This window comes from Gnatocerus cornutus, chromosome 1 (genome assembly GCF_029298725.1).
Source record: "Gnatocerus cornutus isolate USDA-ARS CGAHR chromosome 1, icGnaCorn1.1, whole genome shotgun sequence".
NCBI classification, from domain to species: Eukaryota; Metazoa; Arthropoda; class Insecta; order Coleoptera; family Tenebrionidae; genus Gnatocerus; species Gnatocerus cornutus.
Window position 1 is genome coordinate 17,620,769 of NC_142233.1, and position 19,231 is coordinate 17,639,999.

Genomic DNA, 19,231 nt, shown 5'->3' on the forward strand with positions numbered 1-19,231 from the left:
TTCGAGCTCCTCTTTCGAATGATATATAAAACAAAGGTATTAAACGTTGTTTTTAAATTAAAAATAGTGATTGAAAATCACCCCAAAATGACCACTTCCAAACAGTTTTTGGTCAATGCTTTCATTATTTCGTAGGTAAACTCAATAAATTTTGACTCATTTTACGCAGAATCTCACGCTGAATCCAAATCTGGAATTTAAATTCAGATCCGATAACAAATAACTGAGTTATGGCCGTTTGAATTTTTGGGTGGTCGCCAGATGGCCAAATTTTTGAAGGTTCCAAACAATTCATGCTCGATATCTCGAAAACTATTTGAGACATTGGAATGCGGTTTGCGGCATCGTTTTTCTCGCGATTTTTTACACAAGAAATAGTCTTTAGATTTTCCAATAGTCGAAAGTTGCAAATTTTCGCAAAAATTCATGACTAATAAAACTATGGCCAAACTTCTCATACCGATATCTCGCTTATTTTTTAGAGTAAACTTGAGTTATTATACACCAGTGTACGCAGAATTTTACGCAGATTTCAAATCTGGGATTTAAATTCAGATACGACTGCAAATAACCGAGTTATGGCCGATCAAAGTTTCGGATAGTTGATTTTCATTTTTTCTCATTTTTCCCAATTTTCAAAGTTAAATATCTCGGAAACTATTAGAGATATTGAGATGCGGTTTGTGCCATCGTTTTTCTCGGCTCATTTTACGTTAGAAAAAGTGCTTAAAAGCCCAAAATTCGATAGTCGATTTTTTGAGAAAAAAAAATGCGACTCAAACGATGAAAATTTTTCAATTTTTTTATTTTTGACCATAACTCGTAAACCGTTTGCTTGATCGATCTCAAATTGGGCCAGTAGATAGATTTCGAGCTCCTCTTTCGAATGATATATAAAACAAAGGTATTAAACGTTGTTTTTAAATTAAAAATAGTGATTGAAAATCACCCCAAAATGACCACTTCCAAACAGTTTTTGGTCAATGCTTTCATTATTTCGTAGGTAAACTCAATAAATTTTGACTCATTTTACGCAGAATCTCACGCTGAATCCAAATCTGGAATTTAAATTCAGATCCGATAACAAATAACTGAGTTATGGCCGTTTGAATTTTTGGGTGGTCGCCAGATGGCCAAATTTTTGAAGGTTCCAAACAATTCATGCTCGATATCTCGAAAACTATTTGAGACATTGGAATGCGGTTTGCGGCATCGTTTTTCTCGCGATTTTTTACACAAGAAATAGTCTTTAGATTTTCCAATAGTCGAAAGTTGCAAATTTTCGCAAAAATTCATGACTAATAAAACTATGGCCAAACTTCTCATACCGATATCTCGCTTATTTTTTAGAGTAAACTTGAGTTATTATACACCAGTGTACGCAGAATTTTACGCAGATTTCAAATCTTGGATTTAAATGCAGATACGACTGCAAATAACCGAGTTATGGCCGTTCAAAGTTTCGGATAGTTGATTTTCATTTTTTCTCATTTTTCCCAATTTTCAAAGTTAAATATCTCGGAAACTATTAGAGATATTGAGTTGCGGTTTGCGCCATCGTTTTTCTCGGCTCATTTTACGTTAGAAAAAGTGCTTAAAAGCCCAAAATTCGATAGTCGATTTTTTGAGAAAAAAAAAATGCGACTCAATCGATGAAAATTTTTCAATTTTTTTATTTTTGACCATAACTCGTAAACCGTTTGCTTGATCGATCTCAAATTGGGCCAGTAGATAGATTTCGAGCTCCTCTTTCGAATGATATATAAAACAAAGGTATTAAACGTTGTTTTTAAATTAAAAATAGTGATTGAAAATCACCCCAAAATGACCACTTCCAAACAGTTTTTGGTCAATGCTTTCATTATTTCGTAGGTAAACTTAATAAATTTTGACTCATTTTACGCAGAATCTCACGCTGAATCCAAATCTGGAATTTAAATTCAGATCCGATAACAAATAACTGAGTTATGGCCGTTTGAATTTTTGGGTGGTCGCCAGATGGCCAAATTTTTGAAGGTTTCAAACAATTCATGCTCGATATCTCGAAAACTATTTGAGATATTGGAATGCGGTTTGCGGCATCGTTTTTCTCGCGATTTTTTACACAAGAAATAGTCTTTAGATTTTCCAATAGTCGAAAGTTGCAAATTTTCGCAAAAATTCATGACTAAAACTATGGCCAAACTTCTCATACCGATATCTCGCTTATTTTTTAGAGTAAACTTGAGTTATTATACACCAGTGTACGCAGAATTTTACGCAGATTTCAAATCTGGGATTTAAATTCAGATACGACTGCAAATAACCGAGTTATGGCCGTTCAAAGTTTCGGATAGTTGATTTTCATTTTTTCTTATTTTTCCCAATTTTCAAAGTTAAATATCTCGGAAACTATTAGAGATATTGAGTTGCGGTTTGCGCCATCGTTTTTCTCGGCTCATTTTACGTTAGAAAAAGTGCTTAAAAGCCCAAAATTCGATAGTCGATTTTTTGAGAAAAAAAAATGCGACTCAAACGATGAAAATTTTTCAATTTTTTTATTTTTGACCATAACTCGTAAGCCGTTTGCTTGATCGATCTCAAATTGGGCCAGTAGATAGATTTCGAGCTCCTCTTTCGAATGATATATAAAACAAAGGTATTAAACGTTGTTTTTAAATTAAAAATAGTGATTGAAAATCACCCCAAAATGACCACTTCCGAACAGTTTTTGGTCAATGCTTTCATTATTTCGTAGGTAAACTCAATAAATTTTGACTCATTTTACGCAGAATCTCACGCTGAATCCAAATCTGGAATTTAAATTCAGATCCGATAACAAATAACTGAGTTATGGCCGTTTGAATTTTTGGGTGGTCGCCAGATGGCCAAATTTTTGAAGGTTCCAAACAATTCATGCTCGATATCTCGAAAACTATTTGAGACATTGGAATGCGGTTTGCGGCATCGTTTTTCTCGCGATTTTTTACACAAGAAATAGTCTTTAGATTTTCCAATAGTCGAAAGTTGCAAATTTTCGCAAAAATTCATGACTAAAACTATGGCCAAACTTCTCATACCGATATCTCGCTTATTTTTTAGAGTAAACTTGAGTTATTATACACCAGTGTACGCAGAATTTTACGCAGATTTCAAATCTGGGATTTAAATTCAGATACGACTGCAAATAACCGAGTTATGGCCGATCAAAGTTTCGGATAGTTGATTTTCATTTTTTCTCATTTTTCCCAATTTTCAAAGTTAAATATCTCGGAAACTATTAGAGATATTGAGTTGCGGTTTGCGCCATCGTTTTTCTCGGCTCATTTTACGTTAGAAAAAGTGCTTAAAAGCCCAAAATTCGATAGTCGATTTTTTGAGAAAAAAAAAAGCGACTCAAACGATGAAAATTTTTCAATTTTTTTATTTTTGACTATAACTCGTAAACCGTTTGCTTGATCGATCTCAAATTGGGCCAGTAGATAGATTTCGAGCTCCTCTTTCGAATGATATATAAAACAAAGGTATTAAACGTTGTTTTTAAATTAAAAATAGTGATTGAAAATCACCCCAAAATGACCACTTCCGAACAGTTTTTGGTCAATGCTTTCTTTATTTCGTAGGTAACCTCAATAAATTTTGACTTATTTTACGCAGAATCTCACGCTGAATCCAAATCTGGAATTTAAATTCAGATCCGATAACAAATAACTGAGTTATGGCCGTTTGAATTTTTGGGTGGTCGCCAGATGGCCAAATTTTTGAAGGTTCCAAACAATTCATGCTCGATATCTCGAAAACTATTTGAGATATTGGAATGCGGTTTGCGGCATCGTTTTTCTCGCGATTTTTTACACAAGAAATAGTCTTTAGATTTTCCAATAGTCGAAAGTTGCAAATTTTCGCAAAAATTCATGACTAAAACTATGGCCAAACTTCTCATACCGATATCTCGCTTATTTTTTAGAGTAAACTTGAGTTATTATACACCAGTGTACGCAGAATTTTACGCAGATTTCAAATCTGGGATTTAAATTCAGATACGACTGCAAATAACGGAGTTATGGCCGATCAAAGTTTCGGATAGTTGATTTTCATTTTTTCTCATTTTTCCCAATTTTCAAAGTTAAATATCTCGGAAACTATTAGAGATATTGAGTTGCGGTTTGCGCCATCGTTTTTCTCGGCTCATTTTACGTTAGAAAAAGTGCTTAAAAGCCCAAAATTCGATAGTCGATTTTTTGAGAAAAAAAAATGCGACTCAAACGATGAAAATTTTTCAATTTTTTTATTTTTGACTATAACTCGTAAACCGTTTGCTTGATCGATCTCAAATTGGGCCAGTAGATAGATTTCGAGCTCCTCTTTCGAATGATATATAAAACAAAGGTATTAAACGTTGTTTTTAAATTAAAAATAGTGATTGAAAATCACCCCAAAATGACCACTTCCAAACAGTTTTTGGTCAATGCTTTCTTTATTTCGTAGGTAACCTCAATAAATTTTGACTTATTTTACGCAGAATCTCACGCTGAATCCAAATCTGGAATTTAAATTCAGATCCGACAACAAATAACTGAGTTATGGCCGTTTGAATTTTTGGGTGGTCGCCAGATGGCCAAATTTTTGAAGGTTCCAAACAATTCATGCTCGATATCTCGAAAACTATTTGAGATATTCGAATGCGGTTTGCGGCATCGCTTTTCTCGCGATTTTTTACATAAGAAATAGTCTTTAGATTTTCCAATAGTCGAAAGTTGCAAATTTTCGCAAAAATTCATGACTAAAACTATGGCCAAACTTCTGATATCGATATTTTGCCAATTTTTTACAGTAAACTCAAGTCATTATACGTCACTGCGTCACTGATGGTGAACGCAGAGTTTTCAATTGTTTTTACTTCCTAAAACTGACCTGATCTGACCTCACGCGTCCTGACCTGACTTAACCTGATCTGACCCGACATGAGCCGATCTGACTTGGGGGCGACTCCCCAGGTTCTTCGCCGACCTCTCACTCTTCCGGATCTTTCCGGTTTTTCGTGATTTCCCGCGATATTCTCGGTATCCCGCGGTCCACTTGGTCACTAGTGGTCTCCCGCGGTTCAGTCGGTCTCTTGCGGTCTTCCGTGGTCAACTCAATCACTTGCGGTCTTTTGCGATCTACTCGGTCTCCCGTGGTCTCCTCAATCACTTGCGGTCTTTTGCGATCTACTCGGTCTCCCGTGGTCTCCCGCGGGCTATTTGGTCTTTTGCTGTCTCCTGCGGTCCACTCGGTCTGCCGCGACCTCTTGCGGTCTACTTGGTCTTCCGCGGTCTCTCCTCGTCCACTCGGTCATCTGCGGTCTCTCACGGTTAAGTTGGTCACTTGCGGTCTCTCGTGGTTTACTCGGTGTTTCGCGGTCTCTTGCCGTCCAATCGGTTGCCTGCGGTCTTCCGCGGTCACTTGCGGTTTTTCGCGGTCACTTGCGGTTTTTCACGGTCTGCATGGGCACCCGCGGTCTTTCGCGGTCTGCATGGGCACCCGCGGTCTGCATGAGCACCCACGGTCTTTCGCGGTCTGCATGGGCACCCGCGGTCTTTCGCGGTCTTACTCGGTCACCTGCAGTCTCATGCGATCTGCTCGCTCTCCTGAGGTCTCCCGCGGTCCATTCAGTCCCCTTTAGCCTCCCGCGTTCTACTCGGGCCCCTGCGGTCTCCGGCGGTCTACTCGGTTTCCCCCGGTCTCCAGCGGTCTACTCGGTCTCCCCCGGTCTCCAGCGGTCTACTCGGTCTCCCCCGGCTTCCAGCGGTCTCCGGCGGTCTACTCGGTCTCCCGCGGTCTCCGGCGGTCTACTCGGTCTCCCGCGGTTCCCGGCGGTCTACTCGGTCTCCCGCGGTCTCCGGCGGTCTACTCGGTCTCCGGCGGTCTACTCGGTCTCCCGCGGTCTACTCGGTCTTCCGCGGTCTCCGGCGGTCCACTCGGTCTCCCCCGGTCTCCAGCGGTCTATTCGGTCTCCCGCGGTCTACAGCGGTCTACTCGGTCACTTGCGGTTTTTCGCGGTCACTTGCGGTTTTTCACGGTCTGCATGGGCACCCGCGGTCTTTCGCGGTCTGCATGGGCACCCGCGGTCTGCATGAGCACCCGCGGTCTTTCGCGGTCTGCATAGGCACCCGCGGTCTTTCGCGGTCTTACTCGGTCACCTGCAGTCTCATGCGATCTGCTCGCTCTCCTGAGGTCTCCCGCGGTCCATTCAGTCCCCTTTAGCCTCCCGCGTTCTACTCGGGCCCCTGCGGTCTCCGGCGGTCTACTCGGTCTCTCGCGGTCTACTCGGTCTCCCGCGGTCTCCGGCGGTCTACTCGGTCTCCGGCGGTCTACTCGGTCTCCCGCGGTCTACTCGGTCTCCCGCGGTCTACTCGGTCTCCCGCGGTCTACTCGGTCTCCCGCGGTCTACTCGGTCTCCCGCGGTCTCCGGCGGTCTACTCGGTCTCCCGCGGTCTCCGGCGGTCTACTCGGTCTCCCGCGGTCTCCGGCGGTCCACTCGGTCTCCCCCGGTCTCCAGCGGTCTACTGTGTACCGCGGTCTAATCGGTCTCCGGCGGTCAAATCGGTCCCCGGCGGTCTACTCGGGTCTCCGGCGGTCTACTCGGGTCTCCGGCGGTCTACTCGGGTCTCCGGCGGTCTCCGGCGGTCTACTCGGTCTCCCGCGGTCTCCGGCGGTCTACTCGGGTCTCCGGCGGTCTCCGGCGGTCTACTCGGTCTCCCGCGGTCTCCGGCGGTCTACTCGGTCTCCCGTTGTCTGCGGCGGTCCACTCGGTCTCCCGCGGTCTGCGGCGGTCTACTCGGTCTCTGTCGGTCTACCGCGGTCTACTCGGTCTCCCGCGGTCTACTCGGTCTCCCGCGGTCTCCGGCGGTCTACTCGGTCTCCCGCGGTCTCCGGCGGTCTACTCGGTCTCCCGTTGTCTGCGGCGGTCCACTCGGTCTCCCCCGGTCTCCAGCGGTCTACTGTGTCTACCGCGGTCTAATCGGTCCCCCGCGGTCTCCGGCGGTCAAATCGGTCCCCCGCGGTCTCCGGCGGTCTACTCGGTCTCCCGCGGTCTCCGGCGGTCTACTCGGTCTCCGGCGGTCTCCGGCGGTCTACGGCGGTCTACTCGGGTCTCCGGCGGTCTACTCGGGTCTCCGGCGGTCTACTCGGGTCTCCGGCGGTCTACGCGGTCTCCGGCGGTCTACTCGGTCTCCCGCGGTCTCCGGCGGTCTACTCGGTCTCCCGCGGTCTCCGGCGGTCTACTCGGTCTCCCGTTGTCTGCGGCGGTCCACTCGGTCTCCCCCGGTCTCCAGCGGTCTACTGTGTCTACCGCGGTCTAATCGGTCCCCCGCGGTCTCCGGCGGTCAAATCGGTCCCCCGCGGTCTCCGGCGGTCTACTCGGGTCTCCGGCGGTCTACTCGGTCTCCCGCGGTCTCCGGCGGTCTCCCCCGGTCTCCAGCGGTCTCCCCCGGTCTCCAGCGGTCTCCCCCGGTCTCCAGCGGTCTACTTGGTCTCTCGCGGTCTACTCGGTCTCCCCCGGTCTCCAGCGGTCTACTCGGTCTCCCCCGGTCCACAGCGGTCTACTCGGTCTCCCCCGGTCTAATCGGTCGGTCTCCGGCGGTCTAATCGGTCCCCCGCGGTCTCCGGCGGTCTAATCTGTCTCCGGCGGTCTACTCGGGTCTTCGGCGGTCCACTCGGTCTCCCGCGGTCTCCGGCGGTCTACTCGATCTCCCGCGGTCTCCGGCGGTCTACTCGGTCTTCCGTTGTCTGCGGCGGTCTACTCGGTCTCCCCCGGTCTCCAGCGGTCTACTGGGTCTCCCGCGGTCTAATCGGTCTCCGGCGGTCTAATCGGTCCCCCGCGGTCTCCGGCGGTCTAATCTGTCTCCGGCGGTCTACTCGGGTCTTCGGCGGTCCACTCGGTCTCCCGCGGTCTCGGGCGGTCTACTCGGTCTCCCGCGGTCTCCGGCGGTCTACTCGGTCTCCGGCGGTCTACTCGGTCTCCGGCGGTCTACTCGGTCTCCGGCGGTCCACTCGGTCTCCGGCGGTCCACTCGGTCTCCCGCGGTCCACTCGGTCTCCGGCGGTCTGCGGCGGTCTGCGGCGGTCCACTCGGTCTCCCGCGGTCTGCGGCGGTCTACTCGGTCTCTTGCGGTCTACTCGGTCTACCGCGGTCTCCCGCGGTCTCCGGCGGTCTACTCGGTCTCTCGCGGTCTCCGGCGGTCTACTCGGTCTCCCGCGGTCTCCGGCGGTCTACTCGGTCTCCTCCGGTCTCCAGCGGTCTACTCGGTCTCCCCTGGTCTCCCCTGGTCTCCAGCGGTCTCCCGCGGTCTCCGGCGGTCTACTCGGTCTCCCGCGGTCCCCGGCGGTCTACTCGGTCTCCGGCGGTCCACTCGGTCTCCCGCGGTCCCCGGCGGTCTACTCGGTCTCCCGCGGTCTACTCGGTCTCTGGCGGTCTACTCGGTCTCTGGCGGTCTACTCGGTCTCTGGCGGTCTACTCGGTCTCTGGCGGTCTACTCGGTCTCCCGCGGTCTCCGGCGGTCTACTCGGTCTCTCGCGGTCTCTCGCGGTCTCTCGCGGTCTCCGGCGGTCTACTCGGTCTCCGGCGGTCTACTCGGTCTCCCGTGGTCTCCGGCGGTCTAATCGGTCTCCGGCGGTCCACTCGGTCTCCCGCGGTCTCTGGCGGTCTAATCGGTCTCCGGCGGTCTCCCGCGGTCCACTCGGTCTCCCCCGGTCCACTCGGTCTCCCCCGGTCCCCCGCGGTCTCCGGCGGTCTACTCGGTCTCCCGCGGTCTCCGGCGGTCTACTCGGTCTCCCGCGGTCTCCGGCGGTCAACTCGATCTCCCGCGGTCTCCGGCGGTCTACTCGATCTCCCGCGGTCTCCGGCGGTCTACTCGGTCTTCCGTTGTCTGCGGCGGTCTACTCGGTCTTCCGTTGTCTGCGGCGGTCTACTCGGTCTCCCCCGGTCTCCAGCGGTCTACTGGGTCTCCCGCGGTCTAATCGGTCTCCGGCGGTCTAATCGGTCCCCCGCGGTCTCCGGCGGTCTAATCTGTCTCCGGCGGTCTACTCGGGTCTTCGGCGGTCCACTCGGTCTCCCGCGGTCTCGGGCGGTCTACTCGGTCTCCCGCGGTCTCCGGCGGTCTACTCGGTCTCCGGCGGTCTACTCGGTCTCCGGCGGTCCACTCGGTCTCCGGCGGTCCACTCGGTCTCCCGCGGTCCACTCGGTCTCCCGCGGTCCACTCGGTCTCCCGCGGTCTCCGGCGGTCTGCGGCGGTCCACTCGGTCTCCCGCGGTCTGCGGCGGTCTACTCGGTCTCTTGCGGTCTACTCGGTCTACCGCGGTCTCCCGCGGTCTCCGGCGGTCTACTCGGTCTCTCGCGGTCTCCGGCGGTCTACTCGGTCTCCCGCGGTCTCCGGCGGTCTACTCGGTCTCCTCCGGTCTCCAGCGGTCTACTCGGTCTCCCCTGGTCTCCCCTGGTCTCCAGCGGTCTCCCGCGGTCTCCGGCGGTCTACTCGGTCTCCCGCGGTCCCCGGCGGTCTACTCGGTCTCCGGCGGTCTACTCGGTCTCCGGCGGTCCACTCGGTCTCCCGCGGTCTACTCGGTCTCCGGCGGTCCACTCGGTCTCCCGCGGTCTACTCGGTCTCCGGCGGTCTACTCGGTCTCCGGCGGTCCACTCGGTCTCCCGCGGTCCCCGGCGGTCCCCGGCGGTCTACTCGGTCTCCCGCGGTCTCCCGCGGTCTCCGGCGGTCTACTCGGTCTCTGGCGGTCTACTCGGTCTCTGGCGGTCTAATCGGTCTCCGGCGGTCTACTCGGTCTCCCGCGGTCTCCGGCGGTCTACTCGGTCTCCCGCGGTCTACTCGGTCTCCCGCGGTCTACTCGGTCTCCCGCGGTCTACTCGGTCTCCCGCGGTCTACTCGGTCTCCCGCGGTCTACTCGGTCTCCCGCGGTCTACTCGGTCTTTCGCGGTCTCCGGCGGTCTAATCGGTCTCCGGCGGTCCACTCGGTCTCCCGCGGTCTCTGGCGGTCTAATCGGTCTCCGGCGGTCTCCCGCGGTCCACTCGGTCTCCTCCGGTCCACTCGGTCTCCCCCGGTCCCCCGCGGTCTCCGGCGGTCTACTCGGTCTCCCGCGGTCTCCGGCGGTCTACTCGGTCTCCCGCGGTCTCCGGCGGTCTACTCGATCTCCAGCGGTCTCCGGCGGTCTACTCGGTCTTCCGTTGTCTGCGGCGGTCTACTCGGTCTCCCCCGGTCTCCAGCGGTCTACTGTGTCTCCCGCGGTCTAATCGGTCCCCCGCGGTCTAATCGGTCCCCCGCGGTCTCCGGCGGTCAAATCGGTCCCCCGCGGTCTCCGGCGGTCAAATCGGTCTCCAGCGGTCTACTCGGGTCTCCGGCGGTCTCCGGCGGTCTACTCGGTCTCCCGCGGTCTTCGGCGGTCTACTCGGTCTCCGGCGGTCTACTCGATCTCCCGCGGTCTCCGGCGGTGTACTCGGTCTTCCGTTGTCTGCGGCGGTCTACTCGGTCTCCCCCGGTCTCCAGCGGTCTACTGTGTCTCCAGCGGTCTACTGTGTCTCCCGCGGTCTAATCGGTCCCCCGCGGTCTTCGGCGGTCTACTCGGTCTCCTCCGGTCTCCAGAGGTCTACTCGGTCTCCCCTGGTCTCCCCTGGTCTCCCCTGGTCTCCAGCGGTCTCCGGCGGTCTACTCGGTCTCCCGCGGTCCCCGGCGGTCTACTCGGTCTCCCCCGGTCTCCAGCGGTCTACTCGGTCTCTGGCGGTCTAATCGGTCTCCGGCGGTCTACTCGGTCTCCGGCGGTCTACTCGGTTTCCCGCGGGGTCCGGCGGTCTACTCGGTCTCCCGCGGTCTCCGGCGGTCTACTCGGTCTCCCGCCGTCTCCGGCGGTCTACTCGGTCTCCCGCGGTCACCGGCGGTCTACTCGGTCTCCCGCGGTCTACTCGGTCTCCCGCGGTCTCCTGCGGTCCACTCGGTCTCCCCGGTCTCCCGCGGTCTCCCGCGGTCTTCCGCGGTCTCCCGCGGTCTCCCGCGGTCTGCGGTGGTCTCCAGCGGTCTACTCGGTCTCCCGCGGTCTCCGGCGGTCTACTCGTTCTCCCGCGGTATCCGGCGGTCTACTCGGTCTCCGGCGGTCTACTCGGTCTCCCGCGGTCTACTCGGTCTCCGGCGGTCTCCGGCGGTCTACTCGGTCTCCCGCGGTCTCCGGCGGTCTACTCGGTCCCCCGCGGTCCCCGGCGGTCTACTCGGTCCCCCGCGGTCCCCGGCGGTCTACTCGGTCTCCCGCGGTCCCCGGCGGTCTACTCGGTCTCCCGCGGTCCCCGGCGGTCTACTCGGTCTCTGGCGGTCTACTCGGTCTCTGGCGGTCTACTCGGTCTCTGGCGGTCTACTCGGTCTCTGGCGGTCTACTCGGTCTCTGGCGGTCTACTCGGTCTCTGGCGGTCTACTCGGTCTCTGGCGGTCTACTCGGTCTCTGGCGGTCTACTCGGTCTCTGGCGGTCTACTCTCTGGCGGTCTACTCGGTCTCTGGCGGTCCACTCGGTTTCCGGCGGTCTACTCGGTCTCCCGCGGTCCACTCGTTCTCCCGCGGTCTACTCGTTCTCCCGCGGTCCACTCGTTCTCCCGCGGTCTACTCGGTCTTCCGCGGTCTATTCGGTCTCCGGCGGTCTACTCGGTCTCCCGCGGTCCCCGGCGGTCTACTCGGTTTCCCGCGGTCTACTCGGTCTCCTCCGGTCTCCAGCGGTCTACTCGGTCTCCCCTGGTCTCCCCTGGTCTCCCCTGGTCTCCCCTGGTCTCCCCTGGTCTCCCCTGGTCTCCCCTGGTCTCCAGCGGTCTCCGGCGGTCAACTCGGTCTCCCGCGGTCCCCGGCGGTCTACTCGGTCTCCCCCGGTCTCCAGCGGTCTCCCGCGGTCTAATCGGTCTCCGGCGGTCTACTCGGTCTCCCGCGGTCTCCGGTGGTCTACTCGGTCTCCCGCGGTCTACTCGGTCTCCCGCGGTCTACTCGGTCTCCCGCGGTCTACTCGGTCTCCCGCGGTCTACTCGGTCTCCCGCGGTCTCCGGCGGTCTAATCGGTCTCCGGCGGTCCACTCGGTCTCCCGCGGTCTCTGGCGGTCTAATCGGTCTCCGGCGGTCTCCCGCGGTCCACTCGGTCTCCCCCGGTCCACTCGGTCTCCCCCGGTCCCCCGCGGTCTCCCCCGGTCCCCCGCGGTCTCCGGCGGTCTACTCGGTCTCCCGCGGTCTCCGGCGGTCTACTCGGTCTCCCGCGGTCTCCGGCGGTCTACTCGATCTCCCGCGGTCTCCGGCGGTCTACTCGGTCTTCCGTTGTCTGCGGCGGTCTACTCGGTCTCCCCCGGTCTCCAGCGGTCTACTGTGTCTCCCGCGGTCTAATCGGTCCCCCGCGGTCTAATCGGTCCCCCGCGGTCTCCGGCGGTCAAATCGGTCCCCCGCGGTCTCCGGCGGTCAAATCGGTCCCCCGCGGTCTCCAGCGGTCTACTCGGGTCTCCGGCGGTCTCCGGCGGTCTACTCGGTCTCCCGCGGTCTTCGGCGGTCTACTCGGTCTCCGGCGGTCTACTCGATCTCCCGCGGTCTCCGGCGGTGTACTCGGTCTTCCGTTGTCTGCGGCGGTCTACTCGGTCTCCCCCGGTCTCCAGCGGTCTACTGTGTCTCCAGCGGTCTACTGTGTCTCCCGCGGTCTACTGTGTCTCCCGCGGTCTACTGTGTCTCCCGCGGTCTAATCGGTCCCCCGCGGTCTCCGGCGGTCTACTCGGTCTCCTCCGGTCTCCAGAGGTCTACTCGGTCTCCCCTGGTCTCCCCTGGTCTCCAGCGGTCTCCCGCGGTCTCCGGCGGTCTACTCGGTCTCCCGCGGTCCCCGGCGGTCTACTCGGTCTCCCCCGGTCTCCAGCGGTCTACTCGGTCTCCGGCGGTCTCCGGCGGTCTACTCGGTCTCCCGCGGTCTACTCGGTCTCCCGCGGGGTCCGGCGGTCTACTCGGTCTCCCGCGGGGTCCGGCGGTCTACTCGGTCTCCCGCGGTCTCCGGCGGTCTACTCGGTCTCCCGCCGTCTCCGGCGGTCTACTCGGTCTCCCGCGGTCTACTCGGTCTCCCGCGGTCACCGGCGGTCTACTCGGTCTCCCGCGGTCTACTCGGTCTCCCGCGGTCTCCTGCGGTCCACTCGGTCTCCCCGGTCTCCCGCGGTCTCCCGCGGTCTCCCGCGGTCTGCGGTGGTCTCCAGCGGTCTACTCGGTCTCCCGCGGTCTCCGGCGGTCTACTCGTTCTCCCGCGGTATCCGGCGGTCTACTCGGTCTCCGGCGGTCTACTCGGTCTCCCTCGGTCTTCCGCGGTCTACTCGGTCTCCGGCGGTCTACTCGGTCTCCCGCGGTCTCCGGCGGTCTACTCGGTCCCCCGCGGTCCCCGGCGGTCCACTCGGTCTCCCGCGGTCCCCGGCGGTCTACTCGGTCTCCCGCGGTCTCCGGCGGTCTACTCGGTCTCCCGCGGTCCCCGGCGGTCTACTCGGTCTCCCGCGGTCCCCGGCGGTCTACTCGGTCTCCCGCGGTCTACTCGGTCTCCCGCGGGGTCCGGCGGTCTACTCGGTCTACTCGGTCTCCCGCGGTCTCCGGCGGTCTACTCGGTCTCCCGCCGTCTTTGGCGGTCTACTCGGTCTCCGGCTGTCTACTCGGTCTCCCGCGGTCTACTCGGTCTCCCGCGGTCCACTCGGTCTCCCCCGGTCCCCCGCGGTCTCCGGCGGTCTACTCGGTCTCCGGCGGTCTACTCGGTCTCCGGCGGTCTACTCGGTCTCCGGCGGTCTACTCGGTCTCCGGCGGTCTACTCGGTCTCCGGCGGTCTACTCGGTCTCCCGCGGTCTACTCGGTCTCCCGCGGTCTACTCGGTCTCCCGCGGTCTACTCGGTCTCCCGCGGTCTACTCGGTCTCCCGCCGTCTCCGGCGGTCTACTCGGTCTCCGGCGGTCTACTCGGTCTCCCGCGGTCTACTCGGTCTCCCGCGGTCCCCGGCGGTCTACTCGGTCTCCCGCGGTCCCCGGCGGTCTACTCGGTCTCCCGCGGTCTACTCGGTCTCCCGCGGGGTCCGGCGGTCTACTCGGTCTCCCGCGGTCTCCGGCGGTCTACTCGGTCTCCGGCGGTCTACTCGGTCTCCGGCGGTCTACTCGGTCTCCCGCGGTCTACTCGGTCTCCCGCGGTCCACTCGGTCTCCCCCGGTCCCCCGCGGTCTCCGGCGGTCTACTCGGTCTCCGGCGGTCTACTCGGTCTCCGGCGGTCTACTCGGTCTCCGGCGGTCTACTCGGTCTCCGGCGGTCTACTCGGTCTCCGGCGGTCTACTCGGTCTCCCGCGGTCTACTCGGTCTCCCGCGGTCCCCGGCGGTCTCCCGCGGTCCCCGGCAGTCTACTCGGTCTCCCGCGGTCCCCGGCAGTCTACTCGGTCTCCCGCGGTCAACTCGGTCTCCAGCGGTCTACTCGGTCTCCAGCGGTCTACTCGGTCTCCCCCGGTTTCCGGCGGTCTACTCGTTCTCCCGCGGTCTACTCGTTCTCCCGCGGTCTACTCGTTCTCCCGCGGTCTACTCGGTCTTCCGCGGTCTATTCGGTCTCCGGCGGTCTACTCGGTCTCCCGCGGTCCCCGGCGGTCTACTCGGTTTCCCGCGGTCTCCGGCGGTCTACTCGGTTTCCCGCGGTCTCCGGCGGTCTACTCGGTCTCCTCCGGTCTCCAGCGGTCTACTCGGTCTCCCCTGGTCTCCCCTGGTCTCCCCTGGTCTCCCCTGGTCTCCAGCGGTCTCCGGCGGTCAACTCGGTTTCCCGCGGTCTCCAGCGGTCTCCCGCGGTCTAATCGGTCTCCGGCGGTCTACTCGGTCTCCCGCGGTCTCCGGTGGTCTACTCGGTCTCCCGCGGTCTACTCGGTCTCCCGCGGTCTACTCGGTCTCCCGCGGTCTACTCGGTCTCCCGCGGTCTCCTCGGTCTCCCGCGGTCTACTCGGTCTCCCGCGGTCTACTCGGTCTCCCGCGGTCTACTCGGTCTCCCGCGGTCTACTCGGTCTCCCGCGGTCTACTCGGTCTCCCGCGGTCTACTCGGTCTCCCGCGGTCTCCGGCGGTCTAATCGGTCTCCGGCGGTCCACTCGGTCTCCCGCGGTCCACTCGGTCTCCCGCGGTCTCTGGCGGTCTAATCGGTCTCCGGCGGTCTCCCGCGGTCCACTCGGTCTCCCCCGGTCCACTCGGTCTCCCCCGGTCCACTCGGTCTCCCCCGGTCCCCCGCGGTCTCCGGCGGTCTACTCGGTCTCCCGCGGTCTCCGGCGGTCTACTCGGTCTCCCGCGGTCTCCGGCGGTCTACTCGGTCTCCCGCGGTCTACTCGGTCTCCCGCGGGGTCCGGCGGTCTACTCGGTCTCCCGCGGTCTCCGGCGGTCTACTCGGTCTCCCGCCGTCTCCGGCGGTCTACTCGGTCTCCCGCGGTCACCGGCGGTCTACTCGGTCTCCCGCGGTCTACTCGGTCTCCCGCGGTCTCCTGCGGTCCACTCGGTCTCCCCGGTCTCCCGCGGTCTCCCGCGGTCTTCCGCGGTCTCCCGCGGTCTCCCGCGGTCTGCGGTGGTCTCCAGCGGTCTACTCGGTCTCCCGCGGTCTCCGGCGGTCTACTCGTTCTCCCGCGGTATCCGGCGGTCTACTCGGTCTCCGGCGGTCTACTCGGTCTCCCTCGGTCTCCCGCGGTCTACTCGGTCTCCGGCGGTCTCCGGCGGTCTACTCGGTCTCCCGCGGTCTCCGGCGGTCTACTCGGTCCCCCGCGGTCCCCGGCGGTCTACTCGGTCTCCCGCGGTCCCCGGCGGTCTACTCGGTCTCCCGCGGTCTCCGGCGGTCTACTCGGTCTCCCGCGGTCTACTCGGTCTCCCGCGGTCTCCGGCGGTCTACTCGGTCTCCCGCGGTCTACTCGGTCTCCCGCGGGGTCCGGCGGTCTACTCGGTCTCCCGCGGGGTCCGGCGGTCTACTCGGTCTCCCGCGGTCTCCGGCGGTCTACTCGGTCTCCCGCCGTCTTTGGCGGTCTACTCGGTCTCCGGCTGTCTACTCGGTCTCCCGCGGTCTACTCGGTCTCCCGCGGTCCACTCGGTCTCCCCCGGTCCCCCGCGGTCTCCGGCGGTCTACTCGGTCTCCGGCGGTCTACTCGGTCTCCGGCGGTCTACTCGGTCTCCGGCGGTCTACTCGGTCTCCGGCGGTCTACTCGGTCTCCGGCGGTCTACTCGGTCTCCCGCGGTCTACTCGGTCTCCCGCGGTCTACTCGGTCTCCCGCCGTCTCCGGCGGTCTACTCGGTCTCCCGCCGTCTCCGGCGGTCTACTCGGTCTCGCGCCGTCTCCGGCGGTCTACTCGGTCTCCCGCCGTCTCCGGCGGTCTACTCGGTCTCCCGCGGTCTACTCGGTCTCCCGCGGTCCCCGGCGGTCTACTCGGTCTCCCGCGGTCCCCGGCGGTCTACTCGGTCTCCCGCGGTCTACTCGGTCTCCCGCGGGGTCCGGCGGTCTACTCGGTCTCCCGCGGGGTCCGGCGGTCTACTCGGTCTCCCGCGGTCTACTCGGTCTCCCGCGGTCTCCGGCGGTCTACTCGGTCTCCCGCGGTCCACTCGGTCTCCCGCGGTCCCCGGCGGTCTACTCGGTCTCCCGCGGTCCCCGGCGGTCTACTCGGTCTCCCGCGGTCTACTCGGTCTCCCGCGGGGTCCGGCGGTCTACTCGGTCTCCCGCGGGGTCCGGCGGTCTACTCGGTCTCCCGCGGTCTACTCGGTCTCCCGCGGTCTCCGGCGGTCTACTCGGTCTCCCGCGGTCCACTCGGTCTCCCGCGGTCCACTCGGTCTCCCGCGGTCCACTGGGTCTCCCCCGGTCCCCCGCGGTCTCCGGCGGTCTACTCGGTCTCCGGCGGTCTACTCGGTCTCCGGCGGTCTACTCGGTCTCCGGCGGTCTACTCGGTCTCCGGCGGTCTACTCGGTCTCCGGCGGTCTACTCGGTCTCCCGCGGTCTACTCGGTCTCCCGCGGTCTACTCGGTCTCCCGCGGTCTACTCGGTCTCCCGCGGTCTACTCGGTCTCCCGCGGTCTACTCGGTCTCCCGCGGTCCCCGGCGGTCTCCCGCGGTCCCCGGCGGTCTCCCGCGGTCCCCGGCAGTCTACTCGGTCTCTCGCGGTCAACTCGGTCTCCCGCGGTCAACTCGGTCTCCAGCGGTCTACTCGGTCTCCCCCGGTTTCCGGCGGTCTACTCGGTCTCCCGCGGTCTCCCCGGTCTGCCGCGGTCTACTCGGTCTCCTCCGGTCTCCAGCGGTCTACTCGGTCTACTCGGTCTCCCCCGGTCTCCCCCGGTCTCCCCACTGCCCCCGGTCTACTCGGTCTCCCCCGGTCTCCCCACCGCCCCCGGTCTCCCCACCGCCCCCGGTCTCCCCACCGCCCCCGGTCTCCCCACCGCCCCCGGTCTCCCCACTGCCCCCGGTCTCCCCACCGCCCCCGGTCTCCCCACCGCCCCCGGTCTCCCCACCGCCCCCGGTCTCCCCACCGCCCCCGGTCTCCCCACCGCCCCCGGTCTCCCCACCGCCCCCGGTCTCCCCCGGTCTCCCCACCGCCCCCGGTCGCCCCCGGTCCTCCCACCGCCCCCGGTCCTCCCACCGCCCCCGGCCGCCCCCGGTCAATCCGCCGCCCCCGGTCACCCCGCCGCCCCCGGTCACCCCGCCGCCCCCGGTCACCCCGCCGCCCCCGTTCACCCCGCCGCCCCCGTTCACCCCGCCGCCCCCGGTCACCCCGCCGCCCCCGTTCACCCCGCCGCCCCCGGTCACCCCGCCGCCCCCGGTCACCCCGCCGCCCCCGGTCACCCCGCCGCCCCCGTCCACCCCGCCGCCCCCGTCCACCCCGCCGCCCCCGGTCACCCCGCCGCCCCCGGTCACCCCGCCGCCCCCGGTCACCCCGCCGCCCCCGGTCACCCCGCCGCCCCCGGTCACCCCGCCGCCCCCGGTCACCTCGCCGCCCCCGGTCACCTCGCCGCCCCCGGTCACCCCGCCGCCCCCGGTCACCCCGCCGCCCCCGGTCACCCCGCCGCCCCCGGTCACCCCGCCGCCCCCGGTCACCCCGCCGCCCCCGGTCAGGTCAGGTCAGGTCAGGTCAGGTCAGGTCAGGTCAGGTCAGGTCAGGTCAGGTCAGGTCAGGTCAGGTCAGGTCAGGTCAGGTCAGGTCAGGTCAGGTCAGGTCAGGTCAGGTCAGGTCAGGTCAGGTCAGGTCAGGTCAGGTCAGGTCAGGTCAGGTCAGGTCAGGTCAGGTCAGGTCAGGTCAGGTCAGGTCAGGTCAGGTCAGGTCAGGTCAGGTCAGGTCAGGTCAGGTCAGGTCAGGTCAGGTCAGGTCAGGTCAGGTCAGGTCAGGTCAGGTCAGGTCAGGTCAGGTCAGGTCAGGTCAGGTCAGGTCAGGTCAGGTCAGGTCAGGTCAGGTCAGGTCAGGTCAGGTCAGGTCAGGTCAGGTCAGGTCAGGTCAGGTCAGGTCAGGTCAGGTCAGGTCAGGTCAGGTCAGGTCAGGTCAGGTCAGGTCAGGTCAGGTCAGGTCAGGTCAGGTCAGGTCAGGTCAGGTCAGGTCAGGTCAGGTCAGGTCAGGTCAGGTCAGGTCAGGTCAGGTCAGGTCAGGTCAGGTCAGGTCAGGTCAGGTCAGGTCAGGTCAGGTCAGGTCAGGTCAGGTCAGGTCAGGTCAGGTCAGGTCAGGTCAGGTCAGGTCAGGTCAGGTCAGGTCAGGTCAGGTCAGGTCAGGTCAGGTCAGGTCAGGTCAGGTCAGGTCAGGTCAGGTCAGGTCAGGTCAGGTCAGGTCAGGTCAGGTCAGGTCAGGTCAGGTCAGGTCAGGTCAGGTCAGGTCAGGTCAGGTCAGGTCAGGTCAGGTCAGGTCAGGTCAGGTCAGGTCAGGTCAGGTCAGGTCAGGTCAGGTCAGGTCAGGTCAGGTCAGGTCAGGTCAGGTCAGGTCAGGTCAGGTCAGGTCAGGTCAGGTCAGGTCAGGTCAGGTCAGGTCAGGTCAGGTCAGGTCAGGTCAGGTCAGGTCAGGTCAGGTCAGGTCAGGTCAGGTCAGGTCAGGTCAGGTCAGGTCAGGTCAGGTCAGGTCAGGTCAGGTCAGGTCAGGTCAGGTCAGGTCAGGTCAGGTCTCAGGTCAGTCAGGTCAGGTCAGGTCAAGGTCAGTCAGGTCAGGTCAGGTCAGGTCAGGTCAGGTCAGGTCAGGTCAGGTCAGGTCAGGTCAGGTCAGGTCAGGTCAGGTCAGGTCAGGTCAGGTCA